The sequence below is a fragment of the Merops nubicus genome, unplaced genomic scaffold (genome assembly GCF_000691845.1).
Source record: "Merops nubicus isolate BGI_N331 unplaced genomic scaffold, ASM69184v1 scaffold2303, whole genome shotgun sequence".
In the NCBI taxonomy this organism is placed as follows: Eukaryota; Metazoa; Chordata; class Aves; order Coraciiformes; family Meropidae; genus Merops; species Merops nubicus.
In genome coordinates this window covers 37,562-54,120 of record NW_008599367.1, presented here as the reverse complement: position 1 = coordinate 54,120, position 16,559 = coordinate 37,562, and the positions used below count along the sequence as shown (strand labels likewise).

General features: G+C 38.7%; 1 protein-coding gene across 1 annotated transcript in view; it reads left to right on the top strand.

The window, feature by feature from the left end:
• Positions 1 to 16,559, top strand: part of KIF16B (kinesin family member 16B) — a gene marked incomplete at its 5' end in the record, with an annotated part of 121,923 nt that overhangs the window by 88,738 nt on the left and 16,626 nt on the right. The window lies entirely within an intron of this gene.

Below are 16,559 nucleotides of genomic sequence, written 5' to 3'. Positions count from 1 at the left end.
CAAGTGATTCACTGTTGTGATGGCCAGTGCTCCCTTCTTATTCTTAGCACTTTCCTGTCTCTTCCCTCCTTCAAAGGAGAGCAGAGGAACAATGGTCTGTTTGTCTTTTCCTACCCAAATCCATGGTTTATGAAGTCTCTTCTTCATATGGAAATCCTTAATCACCACATGCATCCAGGTAGCTAAGCCAAGTTTTGTGGGGCTTTCACTGTGGGCTCTGCTTATGGAGTTCCTTGTCAATCTTGTTGAAAACTCTTTCTCTGTGCATAAAAATCCCTACATGGTGTTAAGGGAAGCACCTACTATTGAGACATTTTTATCACTAATAGTGTTTCATGGCTTAAAATATTAATAGGTCCATGGAGAGCTGCCAAAGAGAAGCTGAAATGTAAACTTGCATTTATAGATTCATTCATGGAGATAAGGACATGTGTGTAGGCAAGATTGCTGCAGCAGTGCCAAAGTTATTGATCTCTAGCTTATTTAACTGAATGTAATAATTTGGATATCTGTCTTTAATACATGGAGGTCTGTATATAAATTATATATTTGTATCTTTCACAGCCTAAAGCACAAAAAGACTGTTTATATTTTTTCAGACGTTTCAAGTTGTAATTGAGCCAACTTCCTCTTCCACTGCTCTTTGTTATCTTACACGACTGAATGGACACATTGTATTCATATCTGAAACGGCAGGAACACCTACATAAACTTACACCTTCAAGCCAAAGTTAGCAAGTGATCTGCCTCTACCCCCATCTGCTGTTCTCACCAGGGAAATGAGTGTGCACAATACATATTGCAATAGCACATCAATATTGTGAATCTCAGAGGTTTGGATTAGAGCCTGTTGCTTGGATGACAGAATTTTTCAGGTGCATTAAGTATTGGGCAGTAAAGATTGTTTTGTTTGTTTCAGTGTATTATTCTGGAAGAAAATCTCGTGGGTAGTTTCAGTAAGAGTTTTATATTCCTCTTTATTTCTGTAGATAATATCCTCTGCTTATCAGAAATCTCCTTGAGTGATGGAGTAGCATTCTGTTTGAGTAAACTCAAAGGCTCTTGTCAACTGAAGGAGTTGACAGGCTGTTCTTTGCTTTGCATACCTGTAAGAATTGCATGGAACTCAAGGAGCAGAAAGTGTTTCTTAAGTTTTTCAGAAATAGTATGTGAATGGTTTTGGAAATACTTTGAACTCAAAGGACTTGTTAGAAGTTTAGTTTAAAATATTTCAGTATTTTCAAAACTCAAAAGTAGTCTGTCCAGTTTTTTACTGGAAGTATTTTGCATCCAGAAGAGACAAATGTTTTGTCTCTCAATGAGGCCAGCTGCTGTTGCATCCATCCACACATGGATTGTGCATTCATGCACAATTGGGTGCAACCACCCAATTTATTATTTATATGTTTGCTATTAGAACAGACACAAGTTTTGTGATTCTTTAAGTTCTTCTTAGACTTTTCTAGGACTACTTATTTAGGAGTAATTCAGCTCTGTGCTGATGAATGAAGAGGCATGAACTGTTCATGTAACCACCACAGACTGATCTCACTGCTGCTTCCTTTTGCCTCCATACCCCTCTTTTGGGTGACTGCCAGGGAAGGCTCTCCATTTTCTTTTTAAATGGTCCCTACATCTGGTGCTCTTCATAAGGGGAAAAATCCTCAACATGAAGTGCTGGCACAAATAACGGTGAGGGGTTGAGTTTGAGGTGAAGCCATTAATTTTAGGAGAACACCTTTGGATCCTGGAAGAGAGACCCTCCAGGATCACTGACAGAGGAATGCAATTTTTGACTAACTTTCAAGACACGGTCGATGGTGGTTTGGGGATTTTTGTTCTTACCCACTTGATAGTCAGAAGGGTAATTAGGCAATTTCTGTGTATTTACATAATTATTAAATTATTTTTTTAAGACTTACCAGAGATGCAGAGTTCTCTCTTCTAAGGAAGAATACAAATAGAGGAATTAAACCAGGCCCTGAGTGATAGGGCAGCAGATGTGGCAGCATTTCGGCTGGGATGTTGGCCGTCTGGCTGCTCCAATTCTGGTTTGTAACTGTGCAGCTGTAGCATTTCATTAAATGTAAAATTTATGTTAATCTCCTGGGATTACTTTAAAAGGGAAGGGATGAGGATGCAATAACTTTGAGGTACTTGGCTTGCAGAGTCAGTTGCCATGTAACTAGTGAGCTCCTGAGGCTTTGAAACTGCTTTGGCAGCAGAAGTCAAAAGCTTGTTGCATCAGAGTTGGCCTCCCTGAAGCTCTTCTGGTTTTACCATTGGATTTCCTCGTTTACTGGCATCAGTAACTGAATAATTAATATATAAGATATAAGTAGTATGCTCAGGTTGAATGCAAAATTCTGGACATTTGTGTGCTCCTAGTGTTCAACTGCAAGTATTATAAAACACAATAGCTGTGAGTAACTAACTGAAAACTTTGAAGATGATATTTAAAAATTATCTTCATTTCAAACAAATATTCGTTTATTCTCAAACCTGCAGCACTCGTGCCAAAGCTTTGATCCTGTGGTGACCAACGTTCCAATCCTTTCACAAATTCAGTGTTTGTTGAGATGATGTTTAGAAACTTGTGTGACCAAGAAGCAGTTTAAAATCCCAGGGTACACGTACTAGAGAGAGCAGAGTGTAGCATATAGTAACAAACATGATGGTACAAATCCTGGCATGAACAATAAATCAATAAAATAGAAAGGGTAAGTTTGCCTGTCTATGGGTTCTTCAATCAGGTTCTTTCAGCCTCTAGGAATTCCATGACCCTTAGTGAGCATACTCTGACAGCATTTGAAGATTTATTTCTACAGTAGAAAATTTGGAAGGATGTTCCTGGATATTAACTAGCAAATTTGCTAGCCTTAGTAATGTATCTTACCATAAATATCGAACGAAATATAAAGTAGTAATTTTTAGAATGCGTATCTGTGTGTAAACCTTATAATACTATTATACAAGTATGTGATTATAGCCTTCACCTTTATTCAGTACAAATGACAGTAATTATGGTATAGATAATTTTAACATTCATTCTCGTCACCTGTAACAGCTAGGAAGTACAGACACAGGAAGAGTATTTTGTCACATACATGTTTCCGGCTCCCATTCCTAATTATCTTATGTTCAGAGCATCCTGAACACCTGCAGGTTTATCCATGTAGCTACTCCCATATCAGTTTTATCCAGTTAGCTACTCCCATATCAGCCTTAGTTTTGTAGCTACTCCCATATCAGCTTTAGTTTCCCACTAGCTACAGAAGTGATTTAAGAGGTAGATCCTGAAATGCTTCATCTGGCCTTTCTTTCTGCAGCACGAGACTTCTGGCTGCTGATATTTTTAAAAGAAAGTTTAGGACTTTACTCAGTACATCAGTCTAGAAATGAACAGGAGAATTTGTTCCCAGAAGTAAAGCATGAAAAACATTGCTGCTAACCATATCGTGCAGTTCAGTACAAGCCTGATTATGAGGAACAGTATTTATTCCATGTGGTCCCTCTGAATTCATAGTTGCTAACCAGAACTGGAGCGTCTGAGACACAACAAACCCCCTGGCATATTTGCTTCCAGCATAATAGACAATTCCCAATCTATTTCTAGTGGGAAAATGAATTCAGTGCGTGAATTTCTTGTCGTAAAACTGAATATGAATGTGTAAGAGTCTTGTGAGAGCTCAGCTTTGGGACCAGTTTGTGATTATTGTTGGTTTGGGTGCTAGATTTATGCAGCAAAATTTTCTTGGCTTGGTGCAGGCAATTCAGAAGAAATACAGTGTATCTCTTCTCCTTCCTTTTCCCCCCTCCTGTGTCCTGGTTGATGATGAGACCCTGGTGGTTTTGGTCTATCCTGAGTAGCTGGTGAAGCCTGTGAGTTTCCAACTGGTTCTCTGGGAAGATACCATTAGCTTTATAGGTCTTCTGATAAATTTAGCACAAGACAAGAGTAACCTGCAGGAAAACATCAAATTTTAGGTTTCATTGATTGATCTGTGCAAAAGTCTTATAAATTAGTAATGTAGAAATTGAAAAAAGAAGCGTTTGGAAGGGGCCAGTCCTTCATCTCATAATTCATGAACCATTTGACAGAATAATTGCTGTGATTATTTGATAATTTGTTTTTCAAGGCTCTGCTCGATTATCTAGCGGGTTTTCATGATATCAAAATATTCATGTTGTTTTATCAGTAAAATATTTTCAGATGGATAATAGTTATCTGCAAGAGAGGAATGCCTCTGAGAAGATCGATTCAAAGACAGTGTAACTTGAGGTTGAGCTTCTCACTGAGATTCAGCCATTTCTTAGCTGCTCCTGTCTGTAGGCTTGGGGAATACCTTAGGCTGCAACCTTGCATCTCTGTTTTCCCCCTGCTTCGTGAAAGGCAGAGGGAAAGATTGGAGGGTTTGCTGTTTCTTTCTTTTCTTAATGATTGCCTTGCTTTGGAGGACTTCAAGACTTGTGCACCATTAATCATTAGCTGTTTTTGACAGCCTCACTGTCTTCTAAGGACTTTGTGAAGAACAACTTTTTCTCACTGTGTTGGTCAGGGATGTGCTGCTAGACTAAGTAGACTTTTCAAGTGGAATCCTTAGGTTTCAGTTGATTTAGGACATGATGACTCAAGCTGTAACTGTAGTTGTTGTAAAAATACCCAGGTTAATTTGGAACAGATAGCATAGGTAGTAGCAGAAACTGATTCCAACTGTGCTGCCTGTTGCATTTTTTTCCTTATACCTTTAAATAGTATTACTGATTCAGCTATTAAAATAAATTTGATTCACTGCTTCATCTGGAGGATTGTACCAAACTTCTCTTGAGCTTCATGTGGCAGCTTTTGAGCAGGATATTACAGGGTTGTCCCCACTCTAGAACCACTGGGAGAATAAACAGGGACATACAGGTTGCAGATTTTGCAGTACAGTAAGAATATGGCTATAATAAGCAACTGGGGGACTTAGTATCTATATGGGAATGAGGCACAGGTGACTTTTAACTGATGTTGGCCCCATTCATGCAAGACTGATGTAGTTTACAAGAAAGAAAATGTCCTGAAAAACACTTTTCTCCCTCTGTATTTGGCAACAGTTATTACACATTATAATGTACATTTTTGACTTACAGTTTATCTAGCTGGTCTTGAAGACTCAGAGGTTATATGCATTTTGTGCTGAGGTGTAGACCTTGTCATTCATGCTTTAAAAAAGGTTTAAAGATTAAAATGAAGCACAGATCTCTGTCTCCATGAACCTCATTTGTGTTCACTATAGAGAGATTAGTGCCTTCACGTGGCATTTCAGAGCATCTGAGGGGAGTCTCTGGCCCTGAACTTCCCACTGGAGGATCCTTCACTGCTACCAAGGAGTGGCAAGATCGGGGCTGCTCCCCAAGGGAGGACAAGCTGGGAGCAGAGGGTGGCTGCTGGTCTCAGCAAGGACCTCAGTGGTCAGGCCACTGTCCAACAGCACTTGAGCAGGGCCAGGAGGGTGATAGTAGCCACTCCAGTTGATAGTCAGGGATAAGCTGGCAAGGTGTGGTGACAAATCAGGTCCATGATCCATCCAAGAGAGACCAGTTACTAGTGAAACACTGAGAGCCATTAATTGTAACTGCAGTGTTCTGTTGTGAATATCCTCCTTTTTAACAGAAGTTAGGGTTGTTAAATGTGAATTTGCCTTAAATTAAAAAAAAACACAGCAAAACCAGCCTTGTTGTGGTCTACAAGAGACACTTTTTATCTGAGGGGCTTTTATAAATATTAGTTTATCATGTTCCTGCTAATGAGCTTTCAGACTCTGTATAGTGAAAATAAAAGCTACCAAATACATTTTTTTTTTTTTTTTTTTTCTGCCTGTGCAGCTGATAGTATAGTTTTTAAATAAATTTCTAAAAGCTTTCAGTTCTGTATTCAGAATGAGATCTTCCTGTAAGGCTCTCAGGGTATTTTCTTGACTGCTGTAATGCAAATACATTTTAAAAAAAAATAAATCTAGAAGGAACTTTTACCATGTGTCTCTGCAACACAGAACATATAGAAGGCTCCATCTTACAAAAGAGAATTGTGTATCCTACTACAGAGCCAAAAGCAAGAGTGCCCAAGCAGTAAAATTTATTAGACATCCTTGTGTGCCAAAAATCAATAAAATACAATCTCTTGTGGTTTAGTATGAAAATAACCATAAAGAAGCAATGGCTCTCAGGAAGAAGATTGAACTGTGGGTGATGTGAGTGGAAGTGGGATGAAAAAGCACACTTCTCACGGGTGCCAAACATTGGGAGCCAGTGTTAAAGCATTCAGTTAACACATTGTTATCTAGAAATGGTTATGATGCTGTGAATGATAAAAAGAATCCAAGCTGAAGTCCTGTTTGGCCAGAATCTATTATTTTCTATCGTACTTAGTTGTAGGTACTCCTGGGTATTCATGATACTTTAATGATTTCTGTTGTGCAGTGCTGCTGGCAATGCAGGCCCTCTGAGGCTGTTTGAGTGTACACTCTCTATTTTCTATGAAATACTTTTAATTTCTTTCAAACTGCATCCTAACTCTGCATGTCCTAGTCTTGTTATGTCTTCAAAGAAAAAAGCAAAGCTTTAGCAGTATTTTAAATCCTTAATTTACTCACTGTACTATTAAATTCTGTCTCAAATTTTATTTTTAAATCAAGGAATAAATAAGAATGCCATTACTTTTAAGTTCAGTTCAATTTTTGAATAGTACCAATATTGTTAAAGTTATTGCAAACTACTGTACTGCAGGGTTTTACTTACATAGGTAAAGCAGCATAATTTCCATTCTGATTGTACCTGAAGGCTCTTAAGTGCTATAACCCATTGTAAGGATGCTGTAAGGAAAAAAAATCACATGATCTAGTTTTCCACTGCTCTTCTTCTGGGTTACTGAAACTTGGGTAGGTGGAGCAGCATCACTTATGCATGGCGTTGGTGATGTAGGGCTTGTTGGGCATGGAGGTAGCCTTCTAGAAAGCATCCAATAGACACAGTATTTGTGAAATTACTGATGTATAATCAAACCCAAATACCTGCAATAGTTAAAAACATGGTTAAATAGTTAGTCTTTTCTCTCCTACCCTGAATAATAATGTTGACTTTGATACCATGGCATCTTAATCAGGTGTATTTCTGGGTTTTCTGTGTGTATGTGGTATATACGTGGGTGTTGCTTTCCAAGCATTTATCTTCAAGTGCTTGATCAAGAAATTTTATTATACTTGGAAACAAATATCTATTCTCACCCACCACAGTGACTCTAGGATCTCAAGAGCAATGCTAACTAGAGTGTTGCTCATGAAACTCATAGTTACAGTGATCTTTCTGGTCCCCACAGTTGCTTTTTCTGTCCTGCAGATTCAAAATCCTTTGCAAGCTCCTGAGAGCATATCCTTTAAGGTTGTTACATTTAATGAGCTATCCCTCATTTTAAGTTTTACCTAGTGACAACAGTGATAGTGGGAGGAAAATCCCAAATTTGTATGAGGCTTACAGCTAGTTTTTAATCCTGTGATAAAGCAGCTAATTCTACAACGTCTGTGAGACTAGACATAAGTGAAAATTTATATATAACCTGTGTGACTATCAATCCCTCTTACTGTTGGAGGAGGGACTAAGTCGTTCCTTTTAATCTTCCCATTTGCCTACTTGCACTATGTTATCTCTGTTTTTCTCATTTGAGAGGATACAGAAGGCTAATTTCTCCTTGTAATCAGTCCAGCTTATTGTAAGAGTTGCCACTTTATATCTCTAACAAATCAAACTTAGAGGCACACTGCGTGTTTGTTTGCAGGTGTATTTCTTTGTGACAGCTGTTCTTTAAGACCCTGAGATCTGCCATTAATTTTGACTAGGCAGAAAGGCATCCATCTAGTCAGCAGTAGAACTTATTGCTGCTCTTTGATGAGTTTTCATTATTAGCATTTCTCAAAGGCAAAGGTGACTGCAATTTATGACATCAGTTGGCCACAGGAGACGAGGATGTTTCACAAGTGCTGCCAGATGTCACTGAGATGGGCTCGTATGCAACAAGCAGATCTTTTGGGGAAGAGCAGTTAAAACTGTTGTGGTGAATTCTTCTCTCTGAACCTATTTCTGTTGCTTAAGTCAGATGATTTTGTGACTTCATGGCGTGCAACTGAAGTGGCCTGATAGCTGAAGTGGCTTTATAGCCAACATGTCATCAGGAGGACTGAAGTACAGAGTGAGGCAAGACTGTACACAGCCATGGTGAATGAAGATGGTATCTGCTGTGTGTCCCACCTTGTGTTGTTGCAGGGACACTTCCTTGCTAAAAATCCAAGTGAGAAGATAATGAATCCAATCCCAAATCATTTGTGAAAGGAGAATATAAACCCTGCAGAGAATGCCATAAAATTCCTCTTCTACCTTCTTTTTGAGAAGTCGGATTTGAGCCACATGTTAATGAAGATTTATGAATATGTTGAGCTTTGGAGACATAATCTTGCAAACCCAGCAGTAGTTGGCATTTCTTTCAAGAAATTCTGCATTCCTACAACCTGCACAGAGAACTTAATATATTTTCTTTACTATTTGGGCGAATTTTTGTTCCTCTTTGCTTGGTTGATAGTCCTGAGCCATGCAAGAAGTGGCTTGTATTTAGAAAGATGCCCTGGCTATGTTATTTTCCAATTTTCATAAAAATGATTAAAATCCGAAAGCTGCTTAATTTTATAGAACTGTGAAAGGTATGCATAAACTTTGATACCTCCTATTGCTCATTTTCATAGTTATTCTGTATTTAAACATTATTGTACTGCTTATAATGAACAAAACAATGAAGTAATTTGTCAAATATTATATTGACCATCATTTATGGCTCTATTTCAGGATGTTATTATTCCAACTAGTCTAGAAATTGCTTTAAGGAAAAGAAAAACACCCCTGTAATACAAGGTAACTTCTCTGGTTGCAGTTAATATGATTTTTCTCAATAGCAAGAGGCAGACTAAATGGAATTAAAATAATGCCATAAACAGTGGCCTTCATATCTCACCATAGCTCCAGAAATGCATCTCTAGTCTAGGTCAGCCTGCTTGTGTAAAGGAAAAGCTTGGATATGAGAGCTCTCAAACCTTTTTCATAATTACAGATGATTGTTTGATAGGCAAATGGGCATGATTCAAAGACCCAGAGGCACAGTTAATGAAGTGCAGAAGGGAAATCTTTGGTGTCTAATCCTACTTGGAAATTTTGCGTTGTCAGAGAGAGGTTTTGAGGAGGTTCACAGGAGGTGAATTTCTTTTTTTGTGTTTTTATCTCTCTTCAGTGACAGATGAAGTTGAAAAGCTATTTGGAGAAACAGTTATATGTGTCTGAGGAAGGCAACTGGCAAGCATGTAAGGAAGATAAAGTTCAAAGAGAGTTAACCAGAGTTAGAGACATCAGAGCTGTGAGAACTTGTACCTCATCACATGCTCATGTGTTGGTGAATCCAGAGGAGATGCTCTGAGGGGGTTAGTCACAGCATATCCAGACTTTGAGGGGACTCACAGCAGAACTGCATATGTTTATGGGAGCATGTGTAAGTGCTTGTGCTTCTTGGCATGTCTTGGTGCCAATATTGCAAGGGAATGGTGAAGAGGAGGTACCTATTTATATATGGGTGATGCTCTAGAGAGATAAGTAGGAAAAGGGCAAGGAATTGTAGTCAGTGTACAGCAGGGAAGTTGCAAAACTGCTTTGCCCAGCAGGTTAACCCAAGTAGGGTCTCCAGTCCACTCTGGCCTCAAAGGAGTGTGTTCTGGAGGGGATAATGTAGACCTGGCTCACCAGGCTGCCCGCACTAGGGGCCAGGAGTTGCTTTGCCAGCCAGAAATGCAAAGATTAAACCAGTACTGTGGGCAGCTAAGGCTTTGGCACAGAGCAAAAAGGATGGAAAGCAGGAAGACAAGACTATTGGCATGTAGGTGTGGCAAAACACCTTCCTCTGAGAAAAGGCTGTGCTGTAAAGGGACAGGAGACCAAGTTGTGGCATAAATTGTATTCAGAAGATCCCAGAAGGAAACCACCCCAAAACCTGCCTGCAAGCAAAACTCCAATACATCCCTCTGCAATATGATCTTTCTTGTATTTGTCATGAGTTATTTACTTACTGATTTAGTTAGGATTTTTCAGAGTTGACTCCATCAAGGAAGGGGAGAGAGTTGCTCGTTCCTGTGTGTGTGTTTGAGTATGATCCAGGCACTTGCAGCCTGTAGCAGCAAGGAGAGACAACAGTAGAAAGCTGGAAGCCTGCAGCTCTGATGGAGAAGCTGAGAGACAGCAGGGATGAGCCCAGAGCTGCTCCTCGGGTCTCAGAAACACTGCAGAGACCTGGGGAGCAGAGGAGCTGGAGCAGTCTCGGTTTCCCTCAAAGCCAATGAAGGACCAACTGTGTTAGTCTGCTAACAGGGACTTTCTGCATAGGCAAGAGGTTGTGTACAGTCTTTTCCAGTTCTATTTCCTGGTCGTTTGAGTTTTCTTTGGTTTAGGAGGTTAGTTACCCTTGTTTGTTATAATAGATGGTGGCTTTTGTTGCTGTTTAAAAGCTATTCAGTCTTCTCCAAGGAGTTCACTGCATTAGAAGGTTGATTTTGGTCCACCTCAGAGCTTTAGCTAATACTTAGTTGCTCAGATATCCTGCCTCTGAGAATTTTGAATCCCTTTCCCGACCTGGTAGACAGCAAGGAGGATGATGTGGGAACAGAAAGTTTGATGTAGCGAATGGACACTGAAGTAAGGAAAAACATTGAGTAGGTTATGGCAGGGGAAAAAAGCATAGCAATAAAATAAAGACAAGTAGGGGAGAACATGTTGGGAAAGATGAAAAAAGTAAAGAGAGAATATTAAAAATGCAAGAGAAAAAGTATTTGACAAACTGAACATCCAGAATATAATGCCCTGGATATTCCCTCACCTTGACTAGTTGTTAAGGGAAAAAGATTGTCTTTAAATCTTCCTTTTCTCTGAGGGCATCACTTACCTATAGTATATGTATTGTGGAAGCACTGTGGGGTTTGCATGATAGAGATCTGTGTTATTGTTTTTAAATGAGAATAAGTTTAGAGTTTTATTCACTTACATTTGGGAAAACATCATTTGAACTTTAAACAGTTTGAGCTATATCACCTGAAAATATGACTTAGGTGTTTAAGATATTTTATTGGTTTCTTTTTCAGTGGACAGTGTATGTTTCAGTAATTTATCTTTTATCTTTGTTTTCTTTTTTTTAGAATTTATAAAGTAGCCTTTAAACTGTTCATTAAGTGTTAACTTTTTCCCTTTCCCTAAGGCTCTCTTATGAGATTGAGTAGAATAAGTGCTTTATTTCAGAGTACTAGCAAAAACATAGAAGTTAAGCCTTTTTTCTTTACCATGTTGTCAAATCCCTAATTATTTAATGCAAGTTCCTAATCAAGAATACAGCTTTTGTCCAATGTCTTTAAGAATTTGGGAGTCTTAGTACATCTTGAGAAGCTGAGGCTTAAGTTACTTTGTTTAAACTTCAAAAACTAAAAGTAGGACAGGTTTTTCTTTCATTACTCGCTGCAAAATCAAGTCAGGTGCAGCCACACTGGCTGCAAAACCGTGCCACATTCTTCTCTCTGATATTTCTCATCTGTGACAGAGGTTTCTGGTACAAAGGATCAAAAGTCAGACATGCCCTTTGAAAAATGAGAAAATTCAGAGTTGTAAAAGTAATATGAGAGTTAAAGACTACTGACTTTTTAATTTAATAGTTAGCATTTCCTTAATTTTCTTTTTTCCCCTTTCCCCCCCCATTTAAATATATCAAAACATTGAAGTACAAAGAGAATTTGAGATGAAAGATTAAAGATGACTCAGCCTCCATCAACGTCTGCCCTGTTTTTCTTCATAAAAAAAAAATCTTTTACAGTATTGTAGGCACTAAAACATAGAGTTTTACCCACTAGAAATAATGAGATGTTTCAATCCTGTAGATTTTTGCTTGATGTTGGAAAATGGCACTTTTTTAATGTTTAGGGAGCATAACACTTGGAACAATTTCACGCTTCAGAAGTGACAAGCCTACATGACTGTATTATGTGGTATTTTACTTTGGTCCACTATATATTGAAATTCCATCTGCAAAGTACTGTATGAGACTTTTTATTGACATGTTATGTTTCCTTTTACCATAAAACACCTGAACTGAATTAAATCCAGCAAGTCCCTAGAAAGCTGCAGTTAATGTCAGTGAAGAGTCTCCAAGTGAATACAATAACATTCCAAGGGTGTCCTTTAATTTCTGATGGCTTTGTTTTCTTAAAGCTCCTGAAAAGAGAGTGCACCCTGTCCCACCAGAGCCTTTCCTGGTATTGGGGTCATCATTTGCACTCTCTTGGCTTCCAAGAGGCCAGTATCCAAGTTTACATCTCTTCTGGGGCTCAGTAGTTGAAGGTTATGAAGGTGTATGGTTTCCTCTCAAAAGAGCATGCTTCCATGCAGATGTTGTTGGGTCTATACTGTTTCCAGAAGTGGATGAATCTTAGGATCAAGAAGTTATATATAGGATAAAATAGGTGACTAAAAAAGGGTCACTTACTCATCTGCCATCTACTCTTACCTGTGTCTATGCATGTTGATAACCTCGTTAAAGCCAGTCTCCTGCCTGAAATGCCAGAGAAGTACAGGAATCCATTAAGCTGTTCAAAAATGACTAGAATAACACTTGCTAGTCATGAAGCACCTTCCACTCGAGGACTGGACCTGGTGCTGTCTAAACTTGATCACGGTAATCTCACAAATCCTGTATCACGGTAAGTAAGTGTTGTTTCCTACAGATAAGGTTGCTGAGATGAAGATAAATAAGATGCCTCCAAGTAATACAAGACCCAGAAATAAAACACAGCCTTTATTCTCTAATTTCTTTATAATAAATTGCAAATGACTGCTTGCTTCTCCCTAAGACTGCTACTGCCTAGCAACGATTGCCAGGTAGGATAAATGTCATTAACTGTAAAAAGTTTAATGTCTAAAAGACATTAGGAGTGCTGATAAGCAGTCTTCAGGTGTCATTGTACTATTTTAAAATATTACCTGGCTTTGCATTTTGGGTCTAAGAGTAGTCCCAGCCTTGCCCATGCTGTGTGTATGGATAAATGTGCACACTCCTGTGTATGTAATGGAATTACTATTGCAGCAATGCTGTAATTAAGTATAGCAGGGGAATGCCTCTGCAGCCAAAATAAAAATTAGAAATCTTGCATGTTACATACAGAAGCTTCTCAGGAAATCATTCAGGCTCTCTCTTCCTGTCAGGCTGGGGAATATGCCTCTTAATTTCCCCTGACAGAAAACACATCACCTCATCAGCAGCCCTAGAAAACGAAGAAACATCCGCAGCAAAAAAGACAGACTGCCAAATGCTTTCACTGCCAGTGCAGCCAGGGGGACAGGGAGATGAGGGGCGTGCTTCAGAAATTTCAGGAAAATAGAATAATTTACCTTGCTACCTGTGGATTCCCACTGTTAACGCCTGGTATTGCTGCAAAGCACTCATCTCGTAGGCAAGATGTGACCCTCGAAGAATTAATTTGAGCCAGAAGGTACGCAGCCATTTAATTCTGAAAGAAGAATTTATACGCCTGAATCTGGATACTGTGAAATTCTCTTACAGTGTTTGAGCCAAGGCAAACATCCTTATGCAAAATCTACACCTGCAGATCTCTTACATATTTAAGTGACAGAACAAATGTGGCTCAGTCCCATACTGTGCTGTATGCATTAACCTGTAGCAGTGGTAATCTCATCTGAAGTTACTGTGCAGTTTCTTAAAGGCATTGTAGCACTACTAACAACAAAATCTAATGAATATATTGAAATATTTGCTACTGCCATTTCACTTAACTAAGGTATTTTAGATAAGCATCAAAATCCTCTCGAATTGTTGCATTTCTGAATCACACACGATTACATTCAGTGTCTGTATGTCAAATGATACATCAGGACAGAGGATCTTTCTAGAAAATTAGGTCAACATTTATCATTACTTCAAGATTTTCATATTACTGGGCAGATTTTATTTTCTTTTTATAAACCAAGATGATGATAAGGTGACAACATTTTATCGTCACTGCATATTTCTGGAACTTTTGCACCAATACGTTTTTCCCCACACTAAAGTAAGTTTCAATCAGAGTGACAGATCAGTGGGGTGTGTGTGTATATATATATATATATATATATATATATATAAAAAAGCACACCACCTCTGGTAAATATATTAATATTGTACTTCTATATAAGTATATTAAAATGCACTATCATCCTGTTACAGTGAACACACTATTCCACAGTCACATAGATGACTGCGTAATTCATATTGCTGCATGAACTGATATTAGTTCTCCTGTTGCAGAGATAATGTTCTGACTGTGAAATGGGTGAATACTGGTGCCACGATGTCTGTGGGAGCATTCAGCCAGCCTGATGCTCAACCCAGGGGAGTTTTGACTGTCCCTTTCATTTTGGTGTGTATTGGACTCTTGGCAGGTAGCAGAGTAGAATGTATTGGAGTAATTCGGGGCTTCCAGGGCTTGCTGAAGTGATGTGCAGTCTTCAGTTGGAGGTTTTTCTTCTGCATCCAGCCCCATAGAGATGGTGCCTGTAGTAGATGTTCAGTCCATTATAACATACCCTCTGCAGGATGCAAAACCCTCCCAAGCTACCTATTGTGTGTAGATTTATTCTGTTCATGCACATGTGTGTTACAAACGTAAGTAACATATATTGGTGTGCCAGGGATCGTTTGGCCCATTGGCATTCTGCTCTGGGTGGAGGTTTGTATTACACATGGTTCTGGTAAGTCCAAAGTATTCAGATCCAGATCTTGACCAGAAATGAAATTATGATTTTCATTTAGCTGAATGTTGTGACTTTTTGAGCATTTCAGAGCCGAGCTTACTGGCTAAAGCCTTTCTCTTGTGCATTAAATTCATGACTGTAATAATGGGCTTCCATTGCCTTGGTTTCAAAGATTTGTGCATCGTAGTGGTTTGGGAGTTAAGAAATGTTAAAACTACATGAGTAGCTACTTTGGTTTGAATGAGTTTAGCAAAAGTTACTGGCTTTAAAAAATGCAACTGTTTTTCTTCAAAGATGTCTCCAGAAAGTGAACAGATTAGGAAAACAACATGCCCATCCCCGAGTTTTGCAGAATCTGTCTTCAAATGCCTATTAAAATCAAACTTAGTTTAGATAAATCATTCCTGATTTTAGCTTTAATCCTTTGCTTTGACTCTAGAGAGTGTGTCTGAGGACATTGTAGCAGTCGGGGTTTTTTTATTTGTGCAAATTGCTTTTTAAGAGACACTATTTTAAAATTCCATACTGAAAGGATTTATTAGCAAATAAATATAAAAACAGTCTCCCTAGGGCCTTGAGGGAATTGTGGTAGTTGCTTTACCTTGCTTGTTTCTGGCAGTGACATGATGCAGTACTATTGTAATTAAACATGATTTCTGCAGGGGTGGGATTTTTGAAGTCCTTGAAAATACTGGCACTTATAATCCTGTATAGGTTAAAGAGTAATGCAGTGAAAATAAGTCCCAAGGATGTAATTACAGGATGCTGTTTGGTTGTGAACTGCTTGTCCTGCCAACATGAGAAAGCAGGCACACCAAGAAGAATATGGTTGGAGAAATTTGAGGAATATAATTGGGGCATGCTGACAAGACTGATGCAAAGCAGACATCTCTTCAGTCTCCTCTGATGACCCACATGACTTTGTCACTCATTTGTAGATGTCTAGGCATTTATTTAAAATTAGCCAAGTTGGAATTGAACCAGAAAATGGGAATAAATGATTTGTATTGCAGAATTCCACTCTATTTTAAAGATGCTTACATTCAATGCTGATAATGAAGCTCCTAATTTAATTCAGTCTATTTCTGCTTCTTGTAACCAGCCAAAAATTCTCTACAGTCCTGTATGTGCTGATATACTAGAAAATGATGCATCTTGTTTATTATTTCAATATCATTGAATAGCCAGGGGAATTCATGCAGGAGACATTTTTACACTTTTGCCTACAAAACAGTTCCAGCAATACCAATGTGAGGTTGCAGATTTTTGTCTTGTACAGTGAGAGCTGGGAAGAAATTGTTTTTGATGTGGCTTCAAGTGCAAACACAAACTATGTGGAGAGGACTTGCTTTCTTGTGCATCATTCCTAGCAACAGCAGCTTAGCAGACCAAGTTTGTTGGTACTTGTTAGCAATTCTTGAGTCTTTTGTGTGTTTTCAAGATACAGCTACCTGGAATTTGTTCAAGCATTTTATTTGTTGGTGTACAAGAAAGGAAAACAGTTCCCTTGCTCTCTCCCTTACCGTTGTAGCTTGCCACAGTTCCTGCAAGATGAAAAAGAACTGAGAAGATACCTTTGGAACACATCTGTGGAAGAACTCCTATAAGGACAGATATGAATAGTTGTTTCTAGGAGTTGTGCTGCTGCTTCTTCGTTTTCAGTGTGATAAATGGGATTTGGCCTGCTCATGTGAACTTCAGAACGGTTC